The following is a 14,938-nucleotide window of genomic DNA, read 5'->3' on the forward strand; positions in this document are numbered from 1 at the left end:
AGTAGAATATGAAAGACCCCTGCTTAGCTTAATAACACACCCCCACCCTATCTTCAGTTCCGTAACGCCTCACTTGCAGGGCTTGCACTTCCACCAGTTGACAAACAGGATATCTGCAGTTAGACATCCGTACCCTGGGAGAGCTGTACCCCCCACCTTTCCCTACGCAAGACAGGAACAGGTTTTCACATAAATAACGATGACCGCTTTCATCTCGCTTCTGTAAACCTGCTTGCGCTCCCAAACCGGAGGTCCCCTGCCGCTTCGCACCCGGGCTCCAAGTTGCATCTGCCGAGAGAAACTCCATTTCCCAAGCTTTCCCAGGACGAAATTACCCCCAACCCTAACCACCACCGAGCAGAGAGCCTACCACCAGCCTGTATGCAAATGTAACTCAAAATGGTATAAAAGACCTGTAACCCCGTATATCGGGGCTCTCCCGCTTTCCAACACTGGGGAGCCCTGGTGCACCAGTAAAGACTCTCTGCCGACGTCGGAGTGCCGTGTGGTTCTTTGCGCCAACTCTCATTCCATAGGGCTTAGGAGCTTGGCTCCTAACATTTGGTGCATTGGCCGGGAAACCGAGGGAAGGCAAGAGAACCCCGGCCCCGTCGGTGGATGACTCTCCGGCCCGGGCCACTGACGGACTGACTGAAGACAGACTTCTGTGCCTTTGTCTACACACAGGTATTGTGTTCTATGTTTTGTCTCTGAACTGTGAATTCTGAGGCCGGCCGGCCACCTCAGTAGGAGTGTTGAAGGAGGACAGACGTGTCCTGAACCTTCACACCCCAGCCCCGAGGGACGCCTCGGTGGTGTTTGTAGGGGAGAGCTGACAAGTTCGTCAGACTCCCCAAATCCGTAGGCAGGCCTCCCCTGCCATCTGAATCTGAATACCTGGCCGCGGCTCCTTGGTTGTTGTCTAGTCTGTGTTGTCTGGTCTGTATCGACATTGTAGTCATATTCGTGTGTGTGTGTGTAAGTGTGCGTGTGTGGACGCGTGGACAGGACGACACAGCCATGGGACAGACACTGACTACTCCTCTATCTTTGACTCTGACTCATTTCTCGGACGTCCAGGCAAGAGCTCGCAATCTATCCGTTGAGGTTCGAAAAGGTCGATGGCGAACTTTTTGTTCATCGGAGTGGCCCACCCTATCTGTAGGGTGGCCCCGGGACGGGACTTTTGACCTCTTTGTTATATTACAGGTTAAGACAAAGGTAATGGATCCTGGACCACAAGGTCATCCAGATCAAGTGGCCTATATCCTCACCTGGGAGGATCTCATCCGGAATCCTCCGGCATGGGTGAAACCCTTCCTTCCTTCCTGCCCCACTTCTCAGTCTACCCTCCTTCCCCTGAAAACCTCCAAAAACCGAGCCTCAACCCAAACTCCAGATCCGCCCAAACCGGTTTTTCCCGATGAGTCCCAAAGGGACTCCCTCCTCCTAGACGCTTTGTCTTCGCCGCCCCACGCCCCCGAAGAGACTTCACCGCCCCACAACCCCCTCTTACTACCTCCACCCTATAATTCACCCCTGGCCCCCGTCTCCGTCCTGTCCCCGGTGCCCCCTACTTCCCCTCCTGCCTCCAGTTCCTCCTCCCCCTCCCCAACTTCTTCCCCCGCCTGTACGTCAGCCCCATCCTCTACTCCAGCCCCACCCGATCTAACTCCCCAGACCCCACCTCAGACCCCCCGCCTCCGTCTCCGGCGATCGCGATCGGACGACCCGAACGGCCCTCCCACTTGGCAATCTTCCCTGTTTCCTCTCCGGACAGTCAACCGGACTGTCCAATATTGGCCATTTTCTGCATCCGATCTCTATAATTGGAAAACTCATAACCCTTCCTTTTCCCAAGAACCCCAGGCCCTAACCTCACTAATAGAGTCTATCCTCCTCACACACCAGCCTACCTGGGACGACTGCCAGCAGCTCTTACAGGTCCTTTTGACTACCGAGGAAAGGCAACGAGTTCTCCTGGAGGCCCGGAAAAATGTGCCGGGGCCTGGAGGTCTTCCAACTCAGCTTCCCAATGAAATAGATGAAGGGTTTCCCCTCACCCGCCCGGACTGGGACTATGAAACGGCTCCAGGTAGGGAGAGTCTCCGAATCTATCGCCAGGCTCTGTTGGCGGGTCTCAAGGGGGCAGGGAAACGGCCCACCAATTTGGCCAAGGTAAGGACCATAATCCAAGGAAAAGAGGAGAGCCCCGCAGCCTTTATGGAACGGCTTCTAGAGGGGTTTCGGATGTATACTCCATTTAACCCCGAGGCTCCAGAACATAAGGCTACCGTGGCCATGTCATTCATAGATCAGGCAGCGTCTGATATAAAAGGAAAGCTCCAACGGCTAGATGGGATTCAAACCTATGGGTTGCAGGAACTAGTTAGGGAGGCAGAAAAGGTATATAACAAAAGGGAGACCCCAGAAGAAAAGGAGGCTAGGCTAGCAAAAGAGCAGGAAGCACAGGAGGAACGAAGAGATCGAAAGAGAGATAAACATCTAACAAAAATCCTGGCAGCTGTAGTGACAGAAAATAGAACAGGAAAGTCAGGGGAAACGAAGAGGCGGCCCAAAATAGAAAAAGACCAATGTGCCTATTGCAAAGAGCGCGGGCACTGAATCAAAGACTGCCCTAAGCGCCTTAGAGACTCAAAGAAATCTACCCCCATACTCACCTTGGGCGAAGAGAGAGAGTAGGGGCGTCAGGGCTCTGGAGCCCCCCCCGAGCCCCGGCTAACTTTATCTGTAGGGGGGCATCCCACCACCTTCCTGGTGGACACAGGAGCTCAGCACTCGGTCCTAACCAAGGCAAACGGGCCTCTGTCCTCTCGTACCTCTTGGGTTCAAGGAGCGACAGGAAGAAAAATTCACAAATGGACTAACTACCGTACGGTTGATTTAGGGCAAGGGACAGTGACACACTCTTTTCTGGTAGTACCCGAATGCCCATACCCCCTTTTAGGACGAGACCTCCTAACCAAGCTTGGAGTTCAGATCCATTTCTCCAAAGCGGGGGCCCAAGTGCTAAACCGGGATGGCCAGCCTATCCAAGTCTTAACTGTGTCCTTACAAGACGAACACAGACTTTTTGAAACCCCGGTCACCACTAACCTCCTCGAAGCCTGGCTGCAGGACTTTCCCCAGGCCTGGGCAGAAACGGGAGGGCTTGGTCGAGCCAAATGCCAGGCCCCAATCATAATTGACCTAAAGCCCACGGCAATGCCTGTATCTATCAGGCAGTATCCCATGAGCAAGGAGGCTCATATGGGCATTCAGCCACACATTACCAGATTTCTAGAGCTTGGGGTCCTGCGACCTTGCCGCTCACCTTGGAATACCCCTCTCTTACCAGTGAAAAAAACCTGGTACTCGAGACTACAGGCCTGTCCAAGACTAAGGGAGGTCAACAAAAGGACTATGGATATCCATCCTACGGTCCCCAATCCCTATAACTTGCTCAGCACCCTGAGCCCAGACCGTACCTGGTACACAGTACTGGACCTAAAAGATGCATTCTTTTGTTTACCCTTGGCCCCCCAGAGCCAAGAACTGTTTGCTTTCGAATGGAGGGACCCTAAAAGAGGAATCTCAGGCCAATTAACCTGGACCCGCTTACCCCAAGGGTTCAAAAACTCCCCCACTCTCTTTGATGAGGCTCTTCACAGGGACCTAACTGACTTCCGGACTCAACATCCAGAAGTAACACTACTCCAATATGTGGATGACCTTCTTCTGGCCGCCCCCACAAAAGAAGCCTGCATACTAGGTACCAGACATCTGCTCCGGGAATTAGGAGAAAAAGGATACCGGGCATCCGCCAAGAAGGCCCAGATTTGCCAAACCAAGGTAACCTACCTGGGGTACATACTGAGTGAGGGGAAAAGATGGCTCACCCCTGGGCGAATAGAAACTGTGGCTCGCATTCCGCCGCCCCAGAACCCCAGAGAGGTACGTGAATTCCTGGGAACTGCTGGGTTCTGTCGCTTATGGATACCTGGGTTCGCTGAGCTAGCCGCCCCCCCTCTATGCCCTCACGAAAGAGAGTGCACCCTTCACCTGGCAGGAAAAACATCAGTCAGCCTTTGAGGCCCTAAAAGAGGCCCTCCTCTCCGCCCCGGCTCTCGGGTTGCCAGACACCTCCAAGCCCTTTACCCTTTTCATAGACGAGAAACAAGGAATTGCCAAAGGAGTTCTAACCCAAAAATTAGGGCCCTGGAAGAGGCCAGTAGCATACCTGTCCAAAAAGTTGGACCCTGTGGCAGCGGGGTGGCCCCCATGTCTTCGTATCATGGCAGCCACTGCTATGCTGGTCAAGGACTCTGCCAAATTAACCCTTGGACAGCCACTAACTGTTATCACCCCGCATGCTTTAGAGGCCGTAGTGCGGCAGCCACCGGACCGATGGATAACCAACGCACGCCTAACTCACTACCAGGCCCTCCTACTGGACACAGACCGCATCCAATTTGGACCTCCGGTTACCTTGAACCCTGCCACGTTGCTACCGGCACCGGAAGACCAACAGAGCGCACACGATTGCCGGCAAGTACTGGCTGAGACCCATGGGACACGGGAAGACCTTAAAGATCAAGAGCTCCCAGATGCGGATCACTCTTGGTATACGGACGGGAGCAGTTACATCGACTCAGGTACCCGGAGGGCGGGAGCAGCGGTAGTAGATGGCCACCACATCATATGGGCACAATCACTACCTCCTGGCACGTCTGCCCAAAAGGCTGAGCTGATAGCGCTCACCAAGGCCCTAGAGCTATCCGAAGGGAAAAAGGCTAACATATACACAGATAGCCGATATGCCTTTGCAACGGCTCATACACATGGGAGTATTTATGAAAGAAGGGGCCTACTAACCTCAGAAGGAAAAGAAATTAAAAACAAAGCTGAAATCATTGCATTATTAAAGGCCCTTTTTCTTCCTCGAAGAGTAGCCATAATTCATTGCCCCGGGCATCAGAAAGGACAAGGCCCAATTGCAACAGGAAATAGACAGGCAGACCAAGTAGCCAGGCAAGTCGCTGTGGCAGAAACGTTGACCTTGACCACAAAACTTGAAGAAACCGATCTTACGACCAACAAATATGCTTACACCCCAGATGACCAGGAAGAGGCAAAGGCCATAGGGGCTGTACTGAATCAGGACACTAAAGACTGGGAAAAAGAAGGAAAGATAGTCCTTCCCCGAAAGGAAGCCCTGGCAATGATCCAACAAATGCACGCCTGGACACATTTAAGTAATCAGAAGCTGAAGTCACTGATTGAAAAAAACTGACTTCTTAATCCCTAAGGCAGGCACCCTCATAGAACAGGTAACCTCCGCCTGTAAGGTCTGTCAACAGGTAAACGCTGGGGCTACCCGAGTGCCAGAAGGAAAACGGACTCGTGGTAACCGCCCAGGAGTCTATTGGGAAATAGACTTTACTGAAGTAAAGCCTCACTATGCGGGGTATAAGTACTTATTAGTGTTTGTAGACACCTTTTCAGGATGGGTAGAAGCCTACCCCACCCGACAAGAAACGGCACACGTGGTAGCCAAGAAGATTTTAGAAGAAATCTTCCCCAGATTGGACTTCCCAAGGTAATCGGGTCAGATAACGGGCCGGCCTTCGTTTCCCAGGTAAGTCAGGGGCTCGCCAGGACACTGGGGATTAATTGGAAATTACACTGTGCATATAGGCCCCAGAGCTCAGGACAGGTAGAAAGAATGAATAGAACAATAAAAGAGACCCTTACTAAATTGACCTTAGAGACTGGCTTAAAAGATTGGAGACGCCTCCTATCTCTGGCCTTGTTAAGAGCCAGAAATACACCCAACCGTTTCGGGCTCACCCCATATGAAATCCTTTATGGGGGACCCCCCCTTTTTGTCAACCTTGCTCAATTCCTTCTCCCCCTCCGATCCTAAGACTGATTTACAAGCCCGACTAAAAGGGCTGCAAGCGGTGCAGGCCCAAATCTGGACACCCCTGGCCGAACTGTATCGGCCAGGACATCCACAAACTAGCCACCCATTTCAGGTAGGAGACTCCGTGTAAGTCCGGTGGCACCGCTCTCAAGGATTGGAGCCTCGTTGGAAGGGACCTTACATCGTCCTGCTGACCACGCCCACCGCCATAAAGGTTGACGGGATTGCCGCCTGGATTCACGCATCGCACGCCAAAGCAGCCCCAAAAACCCCTGGACCAGAAACTCCCAAAACCTGGAAGCTCCACCGTTCGGAGAACCCTCTTAAGATAAGACTCTCCCGTGTCTGACTGCTAATCCACCCTGTCCCTGCACGAACCCAAAATGAAACCCCCAGCAGGAATGGTCTTTCTGTGGGTCCTCACAAGCTTGGGGGCGGGAATTGGAGCTAAAATTGTCAAAGAGGGGAACCCACATCAGGTTTACACCTTGACTTGGCAAATCTACTCCCAGAGTGGGGAAGTTGTCTGGGAGGTCCAAGGTAACCATGCGCTTAACACTTGGTGGCCCCCACTTACCCCTGATTTTTGCCAGCTGGCAGCTGGACTAGACACTTGGGATATCCCCCTGGTTTACCACTTTAGTCTCCTCCCTCATGGGCCCCTTAATACTCCTACTATTAATACTGGTGTTCGGACCCTGCATCCTTAACCGCTTGGTACAGTTCATAAGAGAAAGACTCTCTGTCATCCAGGCCTTGGTTCTAACCCAACAGTACCACCAACTAAGACAATTTGATGCAGAAAGGCCAGATACAATCGAATGAAAGGTTTCATTCGACGCCAAAAGAAAATGGGGGAATGAAAGACCCCTGCTTAGCTTAATAACACACCCCCACCCTATCTTCAGTTCCGTAACGCCTCACTTGCAGGGCTTGCACTTCCACCAGTTGACAAACAGGATATCTGCAGTTAGACATCCGTACCCTGGGAGAGCTGTACCCCCCACCTTTCCCTACGCAAGACAGGAACAGGTTTTCACATAAATAACGATGACCGCTTTCATCTCGCTTCTGTAAACCTGCTTGCGCTCCCAAACCGGAGGTCCCCTGCCGCTTCGCACCCGGGCTCCAAGTTGCATCTGCCGAGAGAAACTCCATTTCCCAAGCTTTCCCAGGACGAAATTACCCCCAACCCTAACCACCACCGAGCAGAGAGCCTACCACCAGCCTGTATGCAAATGTAACTCAAAATGGTATAAAAGACCTGTAACCCCGTATATCGGGGCTCTCCCGCTTTCCAACACTGGGGAGCCCTGGTGCACCAGTAAAGACTCTCTGCCGACGTCGGAGTGCCGTGTGGTTCTTTGCGCCAACTCTCATTCCATAGGGCTTAGGAGCTTGGCTCCTAACAAATACTGTCAGCAGTGAAGCAACCCCTTACATACCCCTCCTTAATCATAACTACTTCCTTCCCCCTAAGTGTCAACACTGTCCTGGTGTGGAGCCAGGATAATAAAATAATTAAAAATAGAATTAAAATAATTATAATATAAAATATATAAATTATGTATACAAATATAACTAAAATAATTAAACATTTTAAAAATATTTTTTTAAATTAAAAAATAATCAAAAAGGTAATTAAAATAATTCTCTTATTTTCACTAGTTTTAACATATATGTAGGTATGTGTAGACAATATAAATTAGTTTGCCTGGTTTTCCTCTTTATGCAAATATAATCATATTAACAAATTCTTTCATGTTTTACCTCTTTTGTCACGGTATCAATAAGAAAAGGATAAATAATTCAGCTGAAGAAATGGGCAACATACCTGGAGAGGGACTTTGCAAAAGAAGAAACTCAAGTAATGAATAAACCTATAAATAATCAGATGATCAGTCTCATTACTAACCAATAAAATACAAATTAAAAACATGAGATGCCATTTCATACCCAACATAGTAGGGAAAAAATATCAAGCATATGTGGGGATATGAATTAACTAGAACCATTATGTACTGTGGTGAGAATGTAACTTGGTATAACCACTTTGGAAAATGAACCAACTTTATAAAGTGCAACTGGAAATGCACATATTCTGTGTTCCAACTTTTCTACTTTTAGGTAAATAACAAGTAATAAGCAAGTAAATTCTTGCTTCACTAACCATGATGTATTCATATAAATTGTTCTTAGCAGCACTGGTTTTAGAGCAAAACTTAGAAAGAACTCAAACGCAATAGTAAAATACATAATTAAAATAATATATGAATTACAATATACAAATACTATACAATTGAATACTATACAAATACGACAAAATTTATGAATTATAGTTACAAATCATGATGGTTAATATCAATACTAACATTTCTGGGCCTCAGACTCTTTGTCTATAAAATTAAGGGTTTTCATAGAAGAGTGATTTGTACTGTCCCTTTCACGCAAACTGAAAAAAAGATCCTCTAAGAACAAATTGTTAATCATAATAAAAACAGATTCATTAAAGAAGAATTCAGGATGTATTATCAGAAGTTCAGTGATATCATTTATGTAATTTTTCACTGAACCCTCTTTTTAGTGGGATCTTTTGTCTGCAGATGGAGGAAGAGTCTACAGTGCAAGGTTATGCCCATGCAGAATACTGGCCAAGGTGGGTTAAAAATGTAACTCGTCACAAGATTTTACCAAGAAATGCTAATCATTAGAAAACCATCTCGAGGAAGTGTCTTGTCAGGAGAGAAAATCTAAGTCCAAAGCTGAATAGAACAAGAGTGCTGAGAGGACAGAGAGGAGTTGATGAGTAACATGTGAAGAAGGTAATCTCAAACACCCTGTATGCTTTTGTCGAAATATACTGAAAGAGGAAGCTCAAAGTCTGAGTAAGCTCGTCTTATTTCTGTTAGGCGTTTTTCCTTATATTGGAAGAACAACACTACACATCTTACATGACTCTATATAAATAAAATCAACTAAATCCATTTGAGAGGTTGGGGTGGGTAAGGGGAAGGATTTTCACCAGCATTACAAATTGAAAATTAATTTCCAATTACCTCTCCATTTTTTTTTAAATTATTTTTTAATGTTTATTTATTTTTGGGACAGAGAGAGACAGAGCATGAACGGGGGAGGGGCAGAGAGAGAGGGAGACACAGAATCGGAAACAGGCTCCAGGCTCTGAGCCATCAGCCCAGAGCCCGACGTGGGGCTCGAACTCACGGACCGCGAGATCGTGACCTGGCTGAAGTCGGACGCTTAACCGACTGCGCCACCCAGGCGCCCCAACCTCTCCATTTTTGAGAAACTGATTACATGATCAGTAGCAGAGGGGAGGCACTAGAATAACATAGTAACATGGAGATTATATTTAAACAATGGAACAGGGACCATTGCAATAAAATATCTGCTTTCTCCTTTATGATTTTTTTTAAAGTATTTATTTATTTATTTATTTATTTATTTATTTGAGAGAGAGAGAGAGAGAGAGAGAGAGAGAGAGAGAGAGAGAGAACACGAACACACTAGGGAGGGGCAGAGAGAGGGAGAATCCCAAGCAGGCTCCGCACTGTCAGTACAAAGCATGAAGTGGGGCTCAAACTCACGAACCTTGAGATCATCACCTGAACCAAAATCAAGAGTCAGACACCTCTTTTATGACTTTTAATCAAGTATCAATAATTGTACATTCAGGTCAATTTGATTCTTTATACTAGGACACAGGGATCTTTGTAACCTTACATTCTAAGGAATCTCTAACTCTATTTCTCAGCTGCTGGCGACTAGATTACCAGGCCATACTTCATTGCTTTGCACCTACAACCATCTTTGACCTTCATCATTGTGAAAGCAGTTGGTTTCTCTAACCTCGTCATTCTCTCTCTCATTCCTGGGTCCAGACCAAAGAGGTGATCTTCGAATTCGCCATTCTGGACCATTTTTGTAAAGTGATGATGGTCAGATCAAATTATATAAAATCCTGTACCAGACACCATGATGTATCAAGTCTAATTTACTATTATCCTTATCCTAGGTAGACAGTATAGATATAGTAATTCAATATCTTCATCTCTGCAATAAAACACTGGAAGATAAAAGCCAAATTTAAGTAAAAAATAATTTAATATTTAATTTTTCAGGAGTGTTAAGTTAATTTCCCCAAAGGCAGAGACTGAGATGGGAATTCTTGAACAAGTAATCTAGGGAGGAGTGTTCTCAGGTGAAAGGAAGTTAAGGAAGCAGACACAGCAAGTAAAATAAAAATTAAAAAAAGCAAGAATGTGGTTTAAGCTGGAATCTACATTGAGCATGAAACTTACAGGGAGTCCTGGAACAGGAACTGCACCACAGAGTAGGTACTGCCATTTGTATGCCCATATCAGGCTGCTTTTGGGTATGAGGGTGGCACTAAGTTTAGGAGAGTAGGTTCATCTCTCCAACAAGATGAAGGCAAATCTTCAGAGACAGGCCAGCTATAAATGTTAGCAGCCAAAAGTAACAGCAGCTGAAGGGTAGGAGCAATAGCCAGACAAAGAGGATGTTGATATGGTGCCACGAAGGTCTACTAGAAGCAGAAAGAAATTTTCTAGAAACACTTTCACTGTTTACTGGACCATGGAATTGGTATAATAAAAGTGGCCAAGTTTGAATTCTGTACAATATATTGCTTGATACTTCACAAGCATATTTCAATTTATAAGAACAAAAAAGACTAGATTTTTAGAATAACTTCAGTTTAAAACCAGATAGAATCTACACTTTTAGGGCATAACTTCTAGTAAGATTGCACTGAGTAACAATACTTGTAAACTGAATCACTGACGATTGCCAAGTGGAAGAGACTGTACCAATACAAATTGCAACATTTTGAAAGAGTTGACAGAATAATGAGGATTTGCAACAGTTTAAGATTCTTGTATAATTTCTGAAATATTTTATTTATAAAACACAAGTAAATCAAATTTATCTGACCAAAAAAGGGGAAAACTTCAGGAAGAGAGGTATTTCCTCTGAGAACTCTGAATAGAAACATGTATCTTTTCTCTCAAAAAAAAAAAGTCTAAAATCAACATTTATCAACGATCCCAAATCACATATAGTTTTAAAACCACCTACTAATGATAAGTTTTGTAATCATATATGAGCAAAAGAAAGCACTAATTATTATACGTCAACTTAAAGCGAAGCAACAATCTTTGGCTGCGGCTAAGGCTACAGGTGCTACCCAGTCTTACTGCAAGGAACTTGACTCAGCAGTTTTCCTTTCCTCCTTCCTCATGTAAATGAGTGTGGTCATCTTGCCACACACCTAAGTTAAGGTCTGGGAGATTTGCACTTCCGCTGTTTCTGACGACACCCTAAGCACTGCTCCATTCTACTGTACTCACTTCCACACATTCTTGAAAACAGTAGTAATTTCATTGCAAGGGGAAAGTGGAGGGCATCAATATTTGTTGAGTGTCTTTTAGAACATAGGAAATGTATATATGTTTTCACCAAGCAGTAACTTTTCACATCCATTATCTTTTAAAATAACCCTATAAATTGTATCCTGAAATAGGATAACTCGAAATAGATCATAGAGTTAAATGTAAAATTCAAAGCATGTAATTTCTAATAAGAAACATAGGATAAACCCTAGTTGACTTTGGGTTTGGTGATGACTTTTTAGATATAATACCAATGACACAATCCATGAAGAAATAAATGATAAGCTGGACTTCAGTAAAATTAAAAATTTTTCTCTGTGAAAAGTAACATCAAGATAATACGAAAACAAGCCACAGACTGGGAGCAAATATTTGCAAAAGACACATCTGATACAGGACTGTTATCAAAAATGCACAAAGAACTTTTAAAACAATAAGCAAACAACCTTAAAATGTGCCAGAGACCTCAACAGACCCCTTACCAAAGAAGATATACAAATGGCAGATAAAGATATAAAAAGATGCTCCACATCTGGAGCACATGGGTGGCTCAGTTGGTTAAGTGTCAGACTCTTGGCTTGGGCTCAGGTCATGATCTCATGTTTCCTGAGTTCGAGCCTTGCATTAGGCTCTGTGCTGACAGTGCAGAGCCTCTCGGACTTCTCTCTCTTTCCCTCTGTCTCACCCCTTCCCCTGCTTGCTCTCTCTCTTTCTCTCTCTCTCTCAAAATAAGTGAACTTACAAAAAAACTTAAAAAAAAAAAGATGCTCCACATCATATGTCATCAGGGCAATGTGAATTAAAACAATGAGAGAGCATGAAGCACACCCAGGAATGGCCAAAATCCAAAGCACTGACGACACTAAGTGCTGATGAAGTGGAATATCAGGAATTCTCATACATTGCTGTTGGTAATGCAGAATTGTACAGCTACTTTGACAGTTTGGCAGTTTATTACAAAATTAAACATTGTTTTACCATACAACCTAGCAACTGCACTCCTTGGTATTTACCCAAAGGAGGTGAAAACCTATGTCCAGACAAAAACCTGCACATGGATGTTTAGAGCAGCTTCATTCCTAACTGACAAAATTGGAAACAGTCAAGAAGTCCTTCAGTATGTGAATGAATAAACTGTGGTAAGCCCAGAATGTTTTCAATATTAAAAAGAAATGAGCTTTCCATCTGTGAAAAGACATGGAGGAATGTTATATTCCTATTACTGAGTGAAAGAAGGCAATCTGAGACTATATATTGTAGGATTCCAACTCTAGGACATTCTGGAAAAGGTCAAACTGTGGAGACAATAAAAGGATCACTGGTTGCTAGGGAGAGGGGAGAGATAAATAGGCAGAGCACAGTGAATGTTTAGGGTGGTGAAAATACTCCGTATGATATTATAATGATGAGTCTATGTCATTATACATTTGTCCAAACTCATTGAATGTACAACACCAAGAGTGGACCCTAAGGTAAACTATGGCCTTTGAGTGATTATGATGTATCAATGTAGGTTTATGCTTGGTAAAAAATGTACTACCCTGGTGAGTAGTATTGATAATTAGGGATGGTATGCATGTGTATGGTCAGGGGGTATATGGGAAATCTCCATTTTACTCAATTTTATTGTAAACCTAAAACTACTCTAAAAAATAAAGTCTTAAAAAACTTAAAAAGTCCTATTTAAAGAGGAACTTTACATCCCTTAACAATCAGTTTCTTCCCTAGCATTTCTTTCGCCAATGTGAGTGTGTGGGAAGAGGAGCTGTTTTTCTTAAAGGCTTCTAAATGATAATTTTTTCTAGCTACAGATTTTGAAAAGCATTTAAAAGCAGTTTCCTAGTGTACTCTCCTGGATGACATCTTTCTCTTGATGTAGAGAGAGGAATGACTTTCTTAAAAAGTATGTTTTTAACCAGTTGCTCTCCCCAAGGCAAAAATACCTCATTCTCATTTCTTTTCAGCTTCCAGCCCCTTTTCACCCTCCATTTTTCCCAAGTCTTTCAACATCACTGATACAATTTCCCAATATTTTATTAGGTGGGCTGGATGAAATGAAATATTTTATTCTATATTGCCATCCATTTTGAAATTATAAAGAAAAATAGGGGCCTGGGGGGCTCCGTTGGGTAAGCATGATCTCAACGGTTTGTGGATTCAAGCCCTGCATTGGGCTCTGTGTTAACAGAGCTTGCTTATGAATCTTTGTCTCATGTTCTGCCTGTACTTGCTTGTGCTTTCTCTCTCAAAAATAAACATCAAAAAAATTTTAAAAAGAAATGATAAAGAAAAATATTCTAGGTAATAAAACTCATTTTTTTTCTGGGTTCAATTCCATTGAACATTCTAATTAACTCAACCATTTCTGTTTTCCTTCTTTTTTAAAAGAAACACAAAAAGCACAAATCCACATGGTTGGATATAGAGATATTAAGATTAAAAATGGATGTGCTTTAAGTGTGCAACGATTAAAAATAAAGAAAATAAACAGTGTCCTGGAGTTTTACTGTAACACCCAGAGTACCAGGAGAGAAGTGTGATATTTACTACGATCTTTCTTGATATTTCACCTAACTGTATAACATAATTTGAATTTCCCAGGCCTTGTTAATAATGCAGGAACCTCATATTTGTTCATAAACTTCTTTCTGAAGAGTTCAAATCTCTTCCATAACATTTTGTCTAACCATGACAACATTCTACTCAGAAATCTTAGTTATTTATTTCTCCCCAGTGCTACAAGTGAGAAAATGAGACCTAAAGACTAAGGATATCTGACAGCCTGCAAAGTTGTTGAATCAAAGCTATGATGCATCACTTAAGTTCCAAACCAATTATCAAATCAGCTTTGATTCTTTCCTAGGTTAAAAGTTAACATTTAGTCTTTAGAGGGTGAGAAACTTACTCTTCTTTCCATGACTGGATATAGCTTCCTGTGTCAAACAACTAAAAACAAGGCAAAGTGTGTATTTAAAAAATGGTTTAGACACTGTATAGCAGTATCAGAGAACAATGATCCCTAAGATAAGGAAAACCAATGGGATAATACCCTGAGTGTACCAGCTTCCTACCAAGAGAAAGTTTCCTGGCTATAACACAGGGATTGAGAGCACTTGCAGAATGCAAAGGCCACCATGATTTGAGGAGATGGAGCTAGAATCTGGTGATACTAGGGCAGCGAGAGTCTTCAGACAGTATACCAGAAGGGAAGAACTTCACAAAGAAATTCAGAGACATGCAGAAGGTCCCCAAGTCATCTTCTAAGTAGAGATCGATGCACATACATGAGGAATTATCTGAGGTCAGGCAAAGACCTGTTCAGAGACAATTCTCTATGGGTCTCTTCATTAGTCTACCAAGGTTTGCATAACAAAATACCCAAACTGGGTGATTTAAACAACAGAAATTTATTTTCTCACACTTCTGGCAGCTAAAAGTCAGAGATCAAGGTGCTAGCAGGCTTGGTTTCTCCTAAGGCCTCTCTCTTGATTTGCACATGGTCCCCTTCTTGCTGCATCCTCCCATGGTCTTTTCTCTGTGCATGTATATTCCTGGTATCTCTTTCTCTTCTTTTAAACACATA

At 44.2% G+C, this 14,938-nt stretch overlaps 2 long non-coding RNA genes across 2 annotated transcripts in view; one reads left to right on the top strand and one right to left on the bottom strand.

Moving 5' to 3' along the window:
- Window positions 1-5,574: 5,574 nt before the first annotated feature.
- LOC123383378 lies at window positions 5,575-6,743 on the top strand. Its single transcript, XR_006593067.1, has 2 exons — window positions 5,575-5,638; window positions 6,039-6,743. It is a non-coding gene; the product is annotated as an uncharacterized LOC123383378 (long non-coding RNA).
- Window positions 6,744-7,709: 966 nt separating this feature from the next.
- Window positions 7,710-14,938, bottom strand: part of LOC123383380 — a 153,056-nt gene continuing 145,827 nt past the window's right edge. Inside the window, exon 4 of the long non-coding RNA XR_006593071.1 lies at window positions 7,710-7,806. This is a non-coding gene — a long non-coding RNA (uncharacterized LOC123383380). The remainder of the gene's footprint in view (window positions 7,807-14,938) is intronic.

This window comes from Felis catus, chromosome X, assembly GCF_018350175.1.
Source record: "Felis catus isolate Fca126 chromosome X, F.catus_Fca126_mat1.0, whole genome shotgun sequence".
Lineage (NCBI taxonomy): Eukaryota > Metazoa > Chordata > Mammalia > Carnivora > Felidae > Felis > Felis catus.